The following is a 15,501-nucleotide window of genomic DNA, read 5'->3' as shown; positions in this document are numbered from 1 at the left end:
CAAAATACAGTCTATTTATTCTGGCAAAATAAAACACTTAGTGGTTATGGTGCTAAAATTGTCTTTTTAAAAGGGACACTGCACCAAAACAAAAACATAAAGCTGTAGGTTCTGCTGCTTAAAGGGATTTTCCAGGGCCAAGAAAACATATTTGTTTTCCTGGCACTGCAGGACCCTCTAGTGCCCCTCTCCCTCCCACCCCTCATCCCAAGTTGCTGAAGGGGTTAAAACCCCTTCAGAGACTTACCAGAGTCCAGCGGTGATGTCCCTCGCACTGGGTCAGGCTCGGCCTACTCTCCTCCCCCGCCGACGTCAGCCGCCGGGGGGGACCTAATACGGCAATGGCCGAGCACGCACATTAGACCTCCCATAGGAAAGCATTATACAATGCTTTCCTTTGGGGATTTCGGCGACGTTGTTTTAAAGCACTTTTCGTGTTCTAAGAACACGGAAGTCCCTCTAGTGGCTGTCTGATAGAAAACTGCAATAATTACACTTGTAGGGTTAAGGGTTGTGGGAGTTGGCACCCAGACCACTCCAATGGGCAGAAGTGGTCTGGGTGCCTGGAGTGTCCCTTTAAAGAGACGATCCTTTCAGTCTCTCAGGTGTAAACACTGTCACCGTAGGTGCTTTCTAGTGTGGTCCCTGCAGGTCTGACAGCCGCCATTTTAACTCTCTGCATTGAGGAGATGCCGACTGCTGTTCCTGTGCAGTAGCTCCTATGAGGAAGCATTGGATTAGCCAAGACCATCATCAATCTGCACGAGGACATCCAGCGTCAATGACATTTCCATACCATTGATTCAATGATTTCCTTTGGGGAGACCCTAAACAGCTCGCAGCGCATGCGCATTAGGTCCCTCCTGCCGAATGATGCAGAGGAGGCAAAGCGTTAACCCAGCTCCAAGGGACATCGGCGATGGAATCAGGTAATTAAAGTTTGTTTTTGTTTTTTAATCCTTTACCTGCCTGGGCGAAGGAGGGACGAGAGGGCACTATAGTATCACAAATAAAACGTTGTATTCCTAACACTATGGACCCCTTAACAGGCAAAAGAACACTACAACGTTAAAATGCATGCTTGTATTTTAACGTTAGAGTGCTCCTTTAAATGTTAATGGTTTGTGACTGGTAGAAATAAGATTAGCCTTAAATGTTTAGAATGTGTGAGCATCTCAACTCACCTACATTCCTTTTTACATTGCAATCTAAGGGAGAACTTAGGACAGACCGGAAATGTAATTCAAAATTAAAATGTCGTAAAATGAAATCCTATACATGTGCAAACCTTCTGCACATTTACATTGAGAATCTAGTACAGAAGTTGCCAAATCTACCATGTTTTTCTGGACATGTATCACTTTTTCCTGCTTATAGACAGCCTATTAAAAATGCTTTTTTGTGGTCAGCATAAATATATCTGTGTACTACACGGCACTGGTAGCACTTTTCATGTATTTTCTATCAGCACGAGAAGGGTTGTGTGTCTAGAAAAAAATGGTGGAGCCCAGGAGAGAACCTATGGTGCTCATTTTACACTGTTTAACCTGTTAAGCGCCAGAGTTGTGCCAATGCATTGCAAAACACACTGTACACTCAAAGTGTTAAAGTGAACTTCCAGGGGATCTTTATCTTGACTCTAGGGTTGGAACACACAGGTGCCTGCTGTCAGGAGAAGGAACAAAAATAAAATGTAAAACAAACCTTGAGATCTGCAGTGAAAGCAACGGCGTTATCAAGAACAATAAACACAGAAAGAATAATATCGCCAAAGACATCATCTGCTTGACCCTCAAAGTATATGCACGTTCCTTACACATTAACGCTCACAACTATTTTTAAGTGAGACTTCTCAATTACTCTACAAGATTACATTACTATTGGCAACATATATTCCTCTTGGACTAAATTTTCACCAGTCCTGGCCAATATTTGGGTGAGAATAACATGAGTTTACAGTAGTTTAAAGGAACACTCCAAGCACCATAACCACAGCAGCTCGCTGCATCGCCAGGGCAAGGCTCAGGAAAGCTAAGGAACTTCTTAGGAACGTCCAGAGAACGTTTCAGAGAAACTGCTATGTTTACATTGCAGGTTAATCCAGCCTCTAGTGGCTGTCTTCCTGACAGCTGCAAGAGGCGCTTCCGCGACACTGGATGCGAAAATCGCATGGAGCATGCAGAGCGTCCATAGAAAAGCATTGAGTAATGCTTTCCAGTAGGCAGTTTGAATGCACATTCGACTCCACTCAGGAGCTGACGTCGGAGGGGGGAGGAGAGGTAACCAGCGCCGAGGGAGCCCGGCGCTGGATTAAGGTAAGTGGCTGAAGGGGTTTTAACCCCTTCAGCCCAGCCCAGCGGGAGGGGGACCATGAGGGTGGGGGGGACCTAAGGACTATATCGTTCCAGGAAAACAAGTTTGTTTTCCTGGCACTATAGTGATCCTTTAATTGTAAGTTACTATGCTGTATTTGAGCATATGTAGCAACTGACAACCCAGCAGTGGCACAAAGAAACTGTTCAGTAGTAGATGACGCAACATAAAACATCCTAAAGTTGAAACAGGACATATTCTGGTCACACATGCAGTTATATGAAATGTCAATAAAGGCTCAGTGAATTCAAACAAGAAAGCTACACAGAAATGAATTCTAATATACACCTGTGGTTTACCAATACTACTTTACATAAGGTCATCAAACACACACCATCCATTCAGTGAGGGCTGATTTGTGAAATCTGGACAAACTAACACTATAATAAGGTGACATCTATAATCTGGGTATCAGGAATCAAGGCAGAACTTATGCTGCTGGAGTCGGAGTGGAACACTGGGATCCAATGAGTTAAGAGAGTCTTTGATGGCCGTTGATCACATATTGTATATAAAAGAATCATTCCTACACACCACACTTCATGTTTAACCCCTTAAGGACCAAACTTCTGGAATAAAATGGAATCATGACGTGTCACACACGTCATGTGTCCTTAAGGGGTTAAAGGGACACTCCTGGCACCAATACAACCTTAATGCATTTGACAGATGGGGATTTAGTATGCTGTATTTTTTACATGCTCAAATCTTTACAATTTTTGCACAAAAAATAAATAAATGATTTGCAAAATGTTGCACCATAATCCTGCCTCATTGGCCACGCCCCTTATACCAAAATACTTCCTTGTCAAATGTATGTACACAGTCATAGCCCCAACAGCCCTGAGTGAGCTGCTTTTAACCCCTTCAGGACGGAGTCAATAGGACACGTTCTGATCAAAACAAAATGTAAACAAAACCTGGAATTTGCGCTATATGTCTGTTCAACCGTAATTCACCTCTTTCATATTAAGTGCACCCACACTTATTATATATCATTTTGTTCAGGAGAAACAGGGCTTTCATTTCTCATGAACTATTCATATATAAAAAAACATAACTTATTATGAATAAAATAAAATAAGAACGGTGAGAAATTAAAATTTGTAGTTCTGCCTGACATTTTAGCTGTAAATGTCATGATACTGTTCGCTTTTACTGCAATAAAATGTGCATATTTGTATTCAGCAATGTCTCACGAGTAAAACAGTACCCCCATTAGCAGGTTTTACGGTGTTTTGGAAAGTTACAGGGACAAATATAGCACATTCCATTTTGCATTTTTTTCACATTAAAATTTGCCAGATTAGTAATGTTACCTTTGAGACCATGTGGTAGCCCAGGAATGATAATTACCCCCATGATGGCATACCATTTGCAAAATTGCACAACTCGAGGTATTGCAAGTGGGGTATGTCCAGTCTTTTTTAGTAGCCACTTAGTCACAAACACTGGCCAAAGTAAGTGTTCATATTTATTTTTGTGTGAAAAAAGCAAAAAAATGATATTTGGACAGTATTTGTGACCAAGTGGCTACTAAAAATTACTGGTCATACCACATTTGCAATACCTTGGGTTGTTTACTATTGCAAATTGTATGCCATCATGGGGGTAATTCTCATTCCTGGGCTTCCATACGGTCTCAAAGGCAACATTACCAAACTGGCAAATTTCAATGTGAAAGAAATGAAATGCAAGCCTTATATTTGATTCTCTAACTTTCCAAAACACCATAAAACCTGTACATGGGGGGTACTGTTATACTTGGGAAACTTCACTGAACACAAACATAAGTGTTTCAAACCAGTAAAACATATTACAACAATAATATTGAAAGTGAAAGTGCAGTTTGTGTGTGAAAAATGCAAAAAACGTCACTTTTACTGAAAATATCATCGCTGTAATACAATTTATCATTTTGAAACACTAATATTTTTGTTCAGCGAAGTCTCCCGAGTAAAACAGTACCCTCCCATGTACAGGTTTTATGGTGTCTTGGAAAGTAACAGGGTTAAATATAGTGCTTGCGAATTACATTCTCAGCACTTTCTGCCTGGGTTGTCAGGCATGTCAATCACATTTTTATTAATTAAATCACATAATTATGTTAAAAGATTACTTAAATATACACGTAGAATTTTAATATATACATATATATGTATTTAAATTCTACATGTGTACTTATGTAATCATTTATGTAATTATATATATATATATTTGCGGTTATTTGTATTTTGTTACCAATATATATATATATATATATACTTAGAACAAAATACAGTTAGAATGAATTTACATATGTATATATAATTTATTTTAATTTTAAAAAATATTTTATTATTGTATTTATTTATTCTTGTAATTATACGTGTATATATAAATATAAAATATATATATATATATGTATTATATATATTATATAGATATCTTATATATGTAACTTAATTCTAAATGTATTTTAATACTAATATATGTACTTATATTAACATTAAAATACACTATGTATGACGTTACATATATATATATATATAAATACTTTTAATTTATTTTAACATGTTTAATTTTTTTTTATTTTTTTTTATTCTTCCCACAAGCAGGGGGACTGTCTGACATTTCAGACAGTCCCCTTGCAGGCAGATCCACAGCCAGCTATAGGGGGCCATGTGATCACTCTTTGAGAGCGATCACATTGCCCCCGGTGGCCTGATTTGCCGGGGGAGGGCTGCCTGGGCTGTCAGGCAGTCCTGCCGAAGAGGATCGCGGCGGAGGTAAGTAAATATTACCTCCTGGAGCCCAAAGCCGTTACGGTGTTCTATACCGCCGCAATTTAAAGCCCATTTAAATGGGGACGGCATAGAACGCCGTAACGGCGTTAAGGGGTTAATACACCACCTGGTCGCAGACAGAGAAACTACAAACGTGTAGTGCTATTCTTACTATATGCCTCCCTGGGTGTCCATACATCTAATGCAGGATGTTTTGTTGTTCAGATCATTCAGTGCTGTCAGTGGCTGAGCTGTGTGCATAACTTTGATAAGGAAGTCTTTTCTAGAGTGAGGTGGTGCGGCTAAAGAGAAAGGCTTGTGGTGGGTTATGCAAAGCATTCATTTATTTCATGCAAAAAACTATAAAGATTTGGGCATGCAAATGAAGGGCCAAATGCCTTAATGTAGGTTGGTGTCCGGAGTGTCCCTTTAAGTTAAAGGGTAACTCCAAGCAACTTGAATGGACACTATAGGTACACAGACCACTTCAGCTTATTGAGGGAGGCAAAGGGAGCTATAGTGCAAGGAATACAGCTTTGCATTCCTGGCACTATAGTGTCACTTTAAATAATATGTCTTTTTGTAGAAGGTCTGGAAACGCTCCCAGCAAGTGTAAATTTTTTTTTGTTATTTTGTATTTAATAAGCAAGTGTTTGTCTACACCATTGTATTTAGCTCCAACTCAGAAATAATAGCCTACATATTGGCTACCTGTTACTAACTCTCATAAAGTGTTTTGTGTTCCGTTATGTAGTACATAGGGAAGGACACACAGAACCAATATTCCTGCTTCTCCTAGTCGACACAATGTGTACCTTGACAGAACTGAATTGTGATGGCAATTGCTAAATCTTTACAAAGAAAACTCCAAGCACCAAAACCACTACAGTGAAATTTAGTGGTTAAAGTGCCAAACATGCCCTGGCACCTTCCCATAGTAATATGTCCAACCATTTTTAGATTGCCACCATGTGGGGTGTCTCCTGCCAGAAGTCTTCACTGAATTAAGTGGTTGAAAAACTAGTCTGGGAGGGCATCAGAACTATCACATAGGGCTGTAGTAGTTATGGTGTTTAAAGTGTTACTTAAATATTCATTTTTAAGAAAACAACTGAATCTAATGGAAATGGATAATATAAGTTTTTGAACAACAACCTCCTGGTCTTTGAACTAGAAACCAAACATTCTATTTCGAGTTCTTGATATGAAAAGAAGAATGCAAATATATATATACATATAAAACAGTAAGTATACATTGTGTGTTTGTATATACAGTGAATATACATGAGGCAGACTTTAAAAATTACCATTGTACAACATCCCCATTAAACATCATAGGAATAAAGCAAGGAGTGTGTCTCAGACGAAACACACCAGCTGTACATAATTCAATAAACCTTACTTATGTTAAACGGACAATAAAATGGAGGCCTTGTGCTTTTTTTTGCATCATCAGACACAAAACCCTATGTTTAAAAAAAAAAATTTTTTAAATTGTTCAATAAACAAATTATAGACTAGTCAAGATGAAACTGCATTTTTCTAGTCTCAATGCATTTGTGAAAGCCAAGATTTACTGTAAACGAAATAGTGAGTTCAAGTGCTCATGTTTATTTTATAAAGACAATATCAAGAGAATGGTTTACACTTATAGAAACCGTCCGTTACTGAAATGGATTTTTTAGTAGACAAACAAAAAAGTGTTGTAATATTAGCCTATAGAAACAAAATAAATGTGAATTAAATGAAGGTTATATAGAAAATAAGAAATTAGTTAGGGGAATATAAAGCACCAGCTGACTAAGCATAGAAATATACAGTTTTCACCACTAAACTCACAAGCTTCATATAGTTTTTGACAAAAAGCTGATTTTGACAAAAAAATTAATTTACTTTTCAATTCACTAAAATTTAGTAATGAATTGAAAAGAAGCCCTAATATGGTTTGTTTGTTTGTTTTTCTTTTCATAATCAATTCACTTTTAAAACAACATTGCCACCTGGCATTGTTTTCCTCTGTTTCTCTCCATTCTGATAAAAGTGAAATTAGCAGATATGATTATTGCATCGCAACCAAAGCTCATACAGATTAGTATACAGATCCATTTAACGGTCACAGGTCACAAAAAAACACCCAAGGAGGTTTAGAGGAGATCTTTTGTTTTTGTTATGTTGATAGTTTCTTCATGTGGTTGCCTGTTCTACTGTATAGTTAAAATGTTCTTAACACGTACAGACCATGTTGTTCCATTTGTAACAAAAAAGAAAGTGTCAAAAAGCTAATTTTGTTTTTTTATTTGCTGAATAAGCTGTACGTTTATTTCAAGCATAATACTTTTATATACACTGCATGCTATGTTCCCAGTGTAACAAAATGATTTTCAGTTTTTAAAAACTATTGCATTTTGTATTTTAGAAAATTAGTCTGACAATTTCAACTTTTTCCAGAACAAAACAGGTTAAAATTTCTGGAAATTTGACATCTCTAGGCATCACTAATGTCACAGGGCAACACACCTCTATTTTTACTATACGGAAGATAAAATGAATGGAAAGGCGCCAGATTGCCCTGGCGTCTGGGATTTGCCAGCTCTCTAGTTAGTGTGGGAGGGAGCTTTGATGCCCCCTGCGGGTACATGGAGGCGGCCGCCCACGGGTACATGGAGGATGCCGCCCGCCCGTGGGTATATGGAGGCGGCCGCCTGAGCATTATGGGCAGCACGTGAGTGAGCAGTGCTCTGTTTGCATCTGCTCTCTGCTCCCTCGCGCTGTGTAATGATATCAGGAGCCTGAATATGACGTCATTTCGGCCCCGGTATCATTACAGAGCGCGAGAGAGCAGAGAGGAGCTACAGGCAGGGTACTGCTCCTTTGGACACAGGAAGAGTGCAGCCCCACTGGACCCCAGGAAAGACTCACTCAGCTCTCCCAAAGGTAGGGAGGCTGAGTGGGTTTCAATTCAAACAAAAATGTGTGAGTCTCTCAAGAGTGTCTGTGTGTGAGCCTGTCAGACTGTGTGTGTTTGTGAGAGAGCCTGTCAGACTGTGTGTGTTTGTGAGAGCCTGTCAGACTGTGTGCGTGCAAGTCTGTTGTCAGCATGAGTGTGTATGTGAGCCTGTCAGAGTGTGTGTGTGTGTGTGAGAGCCAGTCAGTGTGTGCGTGCGCGTTTAGGTACCTGCCCCCTCAAATCGCATGAAGAAGGTGTTTTTTACTCACCTTTCTTACCATTTTTCCACACCGTGCCAGTTTTGCCATGGCTGAGATGATCAATCTTTATGATCTCAGCTAAGGCAATGCTATCCCTTAGGAAAGCATTGGGAGGATGTACCAATCCGCATCTCCTCATAGAGATGCATTACGTTAACCAATCTCTAAGAGGAACATTCAGCGCCTCCATGCAGAGCTTGGAGACACTGAAACTAGGTGCTGCACGTGGTGCAGCAGTGACCCAGGACTCTCTAGTGACCGTCTGAGTGAATGTCATTAGAGGTGTTAGTTAGCAGCAATGTAAACTCTGCCTTTTCGCTGAAATCTGTAGTGGTTCTGGTGACTATAGTGTCCCTTTAAGAATTGCACTTTCTCGTTGAAAATTACTGGCTCCTAACTTTTTTAGCTGGCTCCTATATTCTAAGCAAATTTGTGAAGCCCGGGGGTTAAAAGCAATTTTGGGGTACTGGAGCCATAAATTGAAAAGTCAGAGTCAAAGCTTTGTATAGCAACTCCAAAGCACTCTTCTTCTGAACTAGTTCACTGATAAAATTACAAGAGAGCTGTCACTTCCCAGGATTTCTATGTGTACCAATCCCTTGTATTTAGCAGAAAATAATAATAATAATGATTTCTATTCTATATTTCTATACTGAAACTTCTTAGCTCCCTGTTAAACATCGTCCGAAATAGTGCCCTTTCCTTTAAAAGAAAAAGGAGCATCACATTAACAAGGTTAACACAGTTTGTAGGCGACTTCTTAATGATTTAATCCAGGAGTGCCTAAAAGGTACATCTCCAGATTCTTTAACCCCTTAACGCCGTTACGGCGTTCCATGCCGTCGCGCTTTAAATGGGCTTTAAAGCCGTTGCGGCGGCATGGAACGCCGTAACGGTTTAAGCCCCCAGGAGCCAGCAACTACTCACCTCCGCCGCGATCCTCTTCTGGGGGGCTGCCTGAGAGCCCAGGCAGCCCCCCTCCGGCAAATGAGGCCCCCGGGGGCCATGTGATCGCTCTCAAAGAGCGATCACATGGCCCCCTATAGCTGGCTATGGATATGCCAGCAGGGGGACTGTTTGAAATATCAGACAGTCCCCCTGCTGGTAGGAGGTGTAAAAAAAATAAAATAAACATGTTTAAAAATAAATTAAATATATTTTAATATATATATAATATGTATATATATTATATATATAATATATATACATATTATATATATGTAACGTCATGCAACGTGTATTTTAATATTAATATAAGTATATAAATTAATATTAAAATACACTTAGAATGACGTTACATATATATAATATGTATATATATTATATATATAATAGATGTACATATATATATTATATATAAATACGTATAATTAAAATAATAAATAAATAAAATAATAAAATAAATAAATAAAATATTGAAACAAAATTTAATATAAATTATATATACTTATGTAATTTCATTCTAACTGTATTTTGTTATTAATATATATATATCGGTAACAAAATACACTTAGAATGACATTCTATATATATCTATCGTTGTATAAAATACAAATAACCGCAAATATATATATAGATAAATACATATAATTACAGAAAAGATTACATTAGTATACACGTATAATTTAAATACCTATAAATGCATATATATTAAAATTCTACGTGTATATTTAAATAATCTTTTAACGTAATTATGTGATTTGATTAATTAAAATTTGATTGACATGCCTGACAACACAGGGAGAAAGTGCAGAGAATTTAATTCGCAAGCACTATATTTGACCCTGTAACTCTCCAAGACACCATAAAACCTGTACATAGGGGGTACTGTTTTACTCGGGAGACTTCACTGAACTCAAATATTAGTGTTTCAAACTGGTAAATTGTATTACAACAATGATATTTTAAGTAAAAGTGAAGTTTTTTGCATTTTTTACAAGCGAACGGCACTTTTATGGTCTATATTATTGTTGTAATATGTTTTACGGTTTTAAAACACTAATATTTGTGTTTAGTGAAGTCTCCCGAGAATAACAGTACCCCCCATGTACAGGTTTTATGGTGTTTTGGAAAGTTAGAGAGTCACATATAAGGCTTGCATTTCATTTTTTTCACATTGAAATTTGCCAGATTGGTTATGTTGCCTTTGAGAGCGTATGGTAGCCCAGGAATGAGAATTACCCCCATGATGGCATACCATTTGCAAAAGTAGACAACCCGAGGTATTGCAAGCGGGGTATGTCCAGTCTTTCTTAGTAGCCACTTAGTCACAAACACTGGCCAAATATTAGTTTTTTGCTTTTTTCACACAAAAACAAATATGAACGCAAATTTTGGCCAGTGTTTGTGACTAAGTGGCTACTAAAAAAGACTAAACATACCCCACTTTCAATACCTTGGCTTGTCTAATTTTTCAAATGGTATGCCATTATGGGGGTAATTCTCTTTCCTGGGCTACCACACTGTCTCAAAGGTAACATTACTAATCTGGCAAATTTCAATTTGAAAATGGAACGTTCTATATTTGACCCTGTAATTTTCCAAAACACCATAAAACCTGTTAATGGGGGGTACTGTTGTACTCGTGAGACATCGCTGATTACAAATATGCACATTTTTTTGCAGTAAAACCTAACAGTATTATGACATTCACAGCTAAAATGGCAGACGGAAATACAAATAAAAAAAAAAATCTTATTTTCTCACCTTTTTTTTTTATTTTATTCATAATAAATTATGTTCCACATATGAATAGTTAATGATAGATTAAAGCCCTGTTTCTCCTGAACAAAATGATATATAATAAGTGTGGGTGCATATAATTTGAAAGAGGGGAACTACGGGTGAACAGACACATAGCGCAAATTCCAGTTTTTGTTTACATTTTGTTTTGATCAGAACGTGCACTATTGACTCCGTCCTGAAGGGGTTAAAACTACAGCCTCCATGATGCTTTGTTATTCTAAGTGCATGCAAAGCATCAATGGAGTTGTAGTTCTACTACATCTGGGGATGTACCTTTTGGGCACCCCTGATTTAATCAGTGGTGTAATTTCCAGTGAAGTCATAGTTCTGCTTTAAGGAAGCATTCTCATGCAGAACAGTTAAAACCCATGCCCAAATCAGATGCAAACGAGCTCAAACCTGAAGCAGCTTGGCATGTGTTGTATGTTCCCTTAAAGGAACACTCTAACATTAGCAATACAAACCGTATTTCAAAATTTAGAGTGATCGCTAAAGAGCAGGGCACTACATTTCTATAGGTTCCCGTAAGTACCTTAGATTGGTGGGCAACGCCCCCTTTATCCTTTGCATTACCATCAAAAATATAAAAATTCTTGGATTACAAATGGAAATGTTTTGTATTTAAAAAAAACAAAACATAAAATGCTCATAAAGCACTTGTGCACTCTAATGAAAGTTTGTTTAAAAAATAAATTAAAAAAAAGTCACAATGTTCCATTCAAGCTTTATGGCTATCTATATGTTTTATCATTTATTGATACAGATAGATAACATTTGCTTAAATATTGATTGTGTTCCCTACATCTCACAGCAATGGATGAAGATACAGTACCAGTACATTCATCTATCTCTATGGGAAATGTTGCCAGTTTATAAATAAGTGTTATAATACGCATATGTGCTTTCTAAATGTCATTATTTAATCTCAGGCACTGACCTATAAAGAATTCTGAAACAAAGAGATTAATGTTCGTATACTCCGTTCATGGAAAAAGTAAATCCAGAACATTAGCTAATCACTGAACAAATACAAATGGGTGGGGGAACATGCAGTGGTAAAAGGTGTTTCATGGCCCAGAAAAGCCTGGGAATGTTCAAATGTCAGGGATGTTTGGCAGAAAAGATGGGTCAGAATGACCCTAATTTGTATGATGTGATAGACAAGAGCAGGAGAGAGAGAGGTCAGAGAAAACCGGTGACTCAACTGCTAGCTCCCCAGTAAGTGCTACAAATACAAGGGCCATTTAAGGGAAAGTGCTTTGCAAGTGTCACTATGTGTGCTGGATGGAAACTACACATGCATTTGAGGGAGGGGGTGGTTTAAAAAAGGCTTTTCCAAAAGGGAGTCAACTAAGGTTAACCCTGCGAATTACTAAGCTCTATTAATTGGAGTTAAAAGAGATTCAATGAACAAACGTAGCAGCATAATTCTATTGCACACTCTATATGTAAACAGTGAGTGTCCATCATAAAATATACACAAAAGTAATGTTCATCTATAGTGTTAGAAATACAAAGCTATATTCCAAACACTACAGTGTCCCCATGCCCCCCTATGGCAATTAAAGGGTAAAAACCCTCACCTTATTCCAGCGCCGAAGTCCCCCTGCGCTAGCTTCATCTCCTCCGATGTCATCACCCAGGGCGAGCCCAATGCGCATACGCAGTGGGTGCCGTGTGCATTAGGCCTTCCCCTTAAAACAACATTGAATCAATGCTTTCATGTGGGGAATTTGAAGATGCTGGATGTCTTTATGCACAGCATGAGAATGTCCAGGGTCGTTTACGGACTTAAACTTAAACTCAGTGAAGCAGTAGGAAGCGCCTCTAGTGGCTTCTCTGAAACAAAGTGTTTTAGATTGCAGGGTTAAGGGGATAGGTACAGTGCACACTGACCCAGGGACGTATTAGCCACGAGGCAAACAAGGCATTTGCCTTGGCGGCATTTTCCAGGGGGCGGCAAAAAAAGCCGCCCCCAAATGCCCAGGGCAAATGTTTTGTAAGCCTGGCGGCTAACTAACAAGCCAGGCGGGCGGCGCTGGCAAGGGAGCACTTTCCCCTGAGCGCTCTGCTCAGCTCCCTCACGCGCCGCAGGGCAGCACAAAACCAGGATACACCACTGCACTGACCACTTCAATGACATGGGTGCCTATAGTGTCCCTTCAAGCCACGATTCCATTAGCACAATGATGATTCCTGAATGCTTTAGTCGGGATACACACACACACACAATTATTTAGCTCCTGCATTGTGATAGGAGTTATAAATTGTATGTCATATGTCAGCTATATTAAAAATGGCCAATATTATTTAATGTCAGTGTTGTTTGCAACTAACTGTTGGGAATTCAAAACGTATTTCATTTAATTGCCTTAGATAATTTTCTAGTTTGGCTATTTTAGCCTAAAACTTGCAATCGGGTGTTAAATTCCTTGATAATTCGCAGTTTAGTGAATAACCTTGTTTATGTTTACATACCATTTACCCTGAAACCTACACAATTTGTGAGCACAGGTTGTCCCTAAGGCAGCTAACGCTACACGCGGCTCTCGTGGCTACTGTTTGGTAACTAAGGGCTACTGAGCTAGCCACAATAAAACAATGAAACCAGCAAGCACGTGTAAGCTACTCCAGGGAGGTGCAGCTTCGGCCTGTGGAGCTGGGAGGGAGCATGGGCCTGCCTGTCACTTTCACCCTAAAAAGGAAATGGGAGGAACCAGGAGGCCTTCACCCACACAGTAAATATTGCATCATGTGTAATACTCTCACTGTGCGGGAAAAGAATACCGGCATTGCGCGCCCTGTCACAATATACACACACAACCCACGATGCAAGCATGTATAACAATATAAAGTGATTAAAAAGGAATACACGTCTTTATTTGGCATGTTTCAGAGGAAAGGTCAGTTAAACGTTTTAGTGCCACAGAAGCGATGTGCAATAATGATCCAAACTGTCTCTTAAAGTGTTAAAACACCGAGTCTGCCTTCAGAAAGCTCTCACTGAGATAAGAACCGACAAAGGGCATGCTCAGGATAAAATGGATGCTGAGTCGGTAGCCATATGCCTGCTTAAACGATTCCCAAGGCGAGCATTAAATGGAGATGCTACTCTTATCTCTTATCTCTCAGGTAAAAACACAAAGGGAAGAATCAGCACTCTGAGAATGGGGTTTGATTCAGCATCATGACATGGGATCATAATCAGCACCAGGACAGGGGGATCTGAGCTTTAAATGTGTGATTCTCTTTAGTTCCATGGTAGAGGGATGTGTAGCATGGCAGCAATATTCTATTTAGCACCATGACAGGAGGATCTGCATCCTTAAACTGGGACCATATTTAGCACCATGGTAGGGTAATCTGCACCCTAAAAGTGGGATCCGATTCAGCAGCATGACAGGGGATCTGAGCTTTAAATGTGAGATCCGGGTCATTACCATGGTAAAGGGACCTGTACCATATCCTATTCAACACCATGACAGGAGGATCTGCATCCTAAAAGTGGGACCCTATTTAGCACCATGACAATGAGCTCTGCACCCTAAAACTGGTCTTCTATTCGGCACCATGACAAGAAGACATGCATTCTAAAAGTGGGATCCAATTCAGTACCATGGCAGTAGAACGTGCACGATAGAAGTGGGATTCTATTTAGAACTGTAGCAGCTGTCATCACATGGAATGTCGGGCTTGCAAACATTCTATCGATGATCAGGATGGAACACACGTGGCAGGACACTCACCAGATCCCCGGTTCCTGCTTGGCTCTGAGCGGTGATGTCTTTTTCCGGGTGAACACAGGCAGTGAAGGACACGATGCTTGGTGGGAGCTGTCGGCGAACTGAATATCCTCTTCCAGACAAACCGCAGCGTGCTGCTTCTCGCCCCTCCCTGCCTAGTGTTACATCAGCCACATTCCCCAAGCATTGATCACGTTCTGCAGTGAGTTGGGTCGGCAGGAAGACCTCTAGCTGTCACCTTTCACTGAGTGACGGACCTGTCCTGCAGGTATCAGCTAATGTAAACTTAGTCTTGTCTAGAGGCAGGTCAGGCAGGAGGTAAGTAGCTAATGGCAGCTGTCTCTCTGGTTTTGTGAATGCCTTCCCCCGCCATGGGGGACAGTATTTACACTACGTGCCAAGGAAATGACTTTCCGAATTTGGTAGTAAAATATAAAGAATTCATGCTTTCCCCCAAGGACAATACCGAACTCATGGTTACATTGAGTTTCCATTTTATCTAGGTTTGGGAGGCATTATGTCCCTACAGTACAATAGTGTGATAAGAAATTGGAATGGAACGTTTTAAGGACAGGTTATCATGACATGGACTTTATGTGGTTCTTAAGGGGCTAAATACATTATATTTCTTAGCTACATTTCCTTGTTAAAGAGACACCTTGTATTCA

At 39.4% G+C, this 15,501-nt stretch overlaps 1 protein-coding gene across 1 annotated transcript in view; it reads right to left on the bottom strand.

Annotated features, from left to right (window-relative positions):
• SLC7A1 (solute carrier family 7 member 1) overlaps positions 1 to 15,113 on the bottom strand; it is a 49,183-nt gene extending 34,070 nt beyond the window's left edge. Inside the window, exon 1 of the mRNA XM_063429495.1 lies at positions 14,837 to 15,113. The gene's annotated coding sequence lies outside the window, so the exon portion shown is untranslated. The remainder of the gene's footprint in view (positions 1 to 14,836) is intronic.
• Positions 15,114 to 15,501: the final 388 nt, after the last annotated feature.

This window comes from Pelobates fuscus, chromosome 1 (assembly GCF_036172605.1).
Source record: "Pelobates fuscus isolate aPelFus1 chromosome 1, aPelFus1.pri, whole genome shotgun sequence".
NCBI classification, from domain to species: domain Eukaryota; kingdom Metazoa; phylum Chordata; class Amphibia; order Anura; family Pelobatidae; genus Pelobates; species Pelobates fuscus.
The sequence above is the reverse complement of the archived record's forward strand: the minus strand, read 5'-3'. Positions and strand labels throughout refer to the sequence as shown.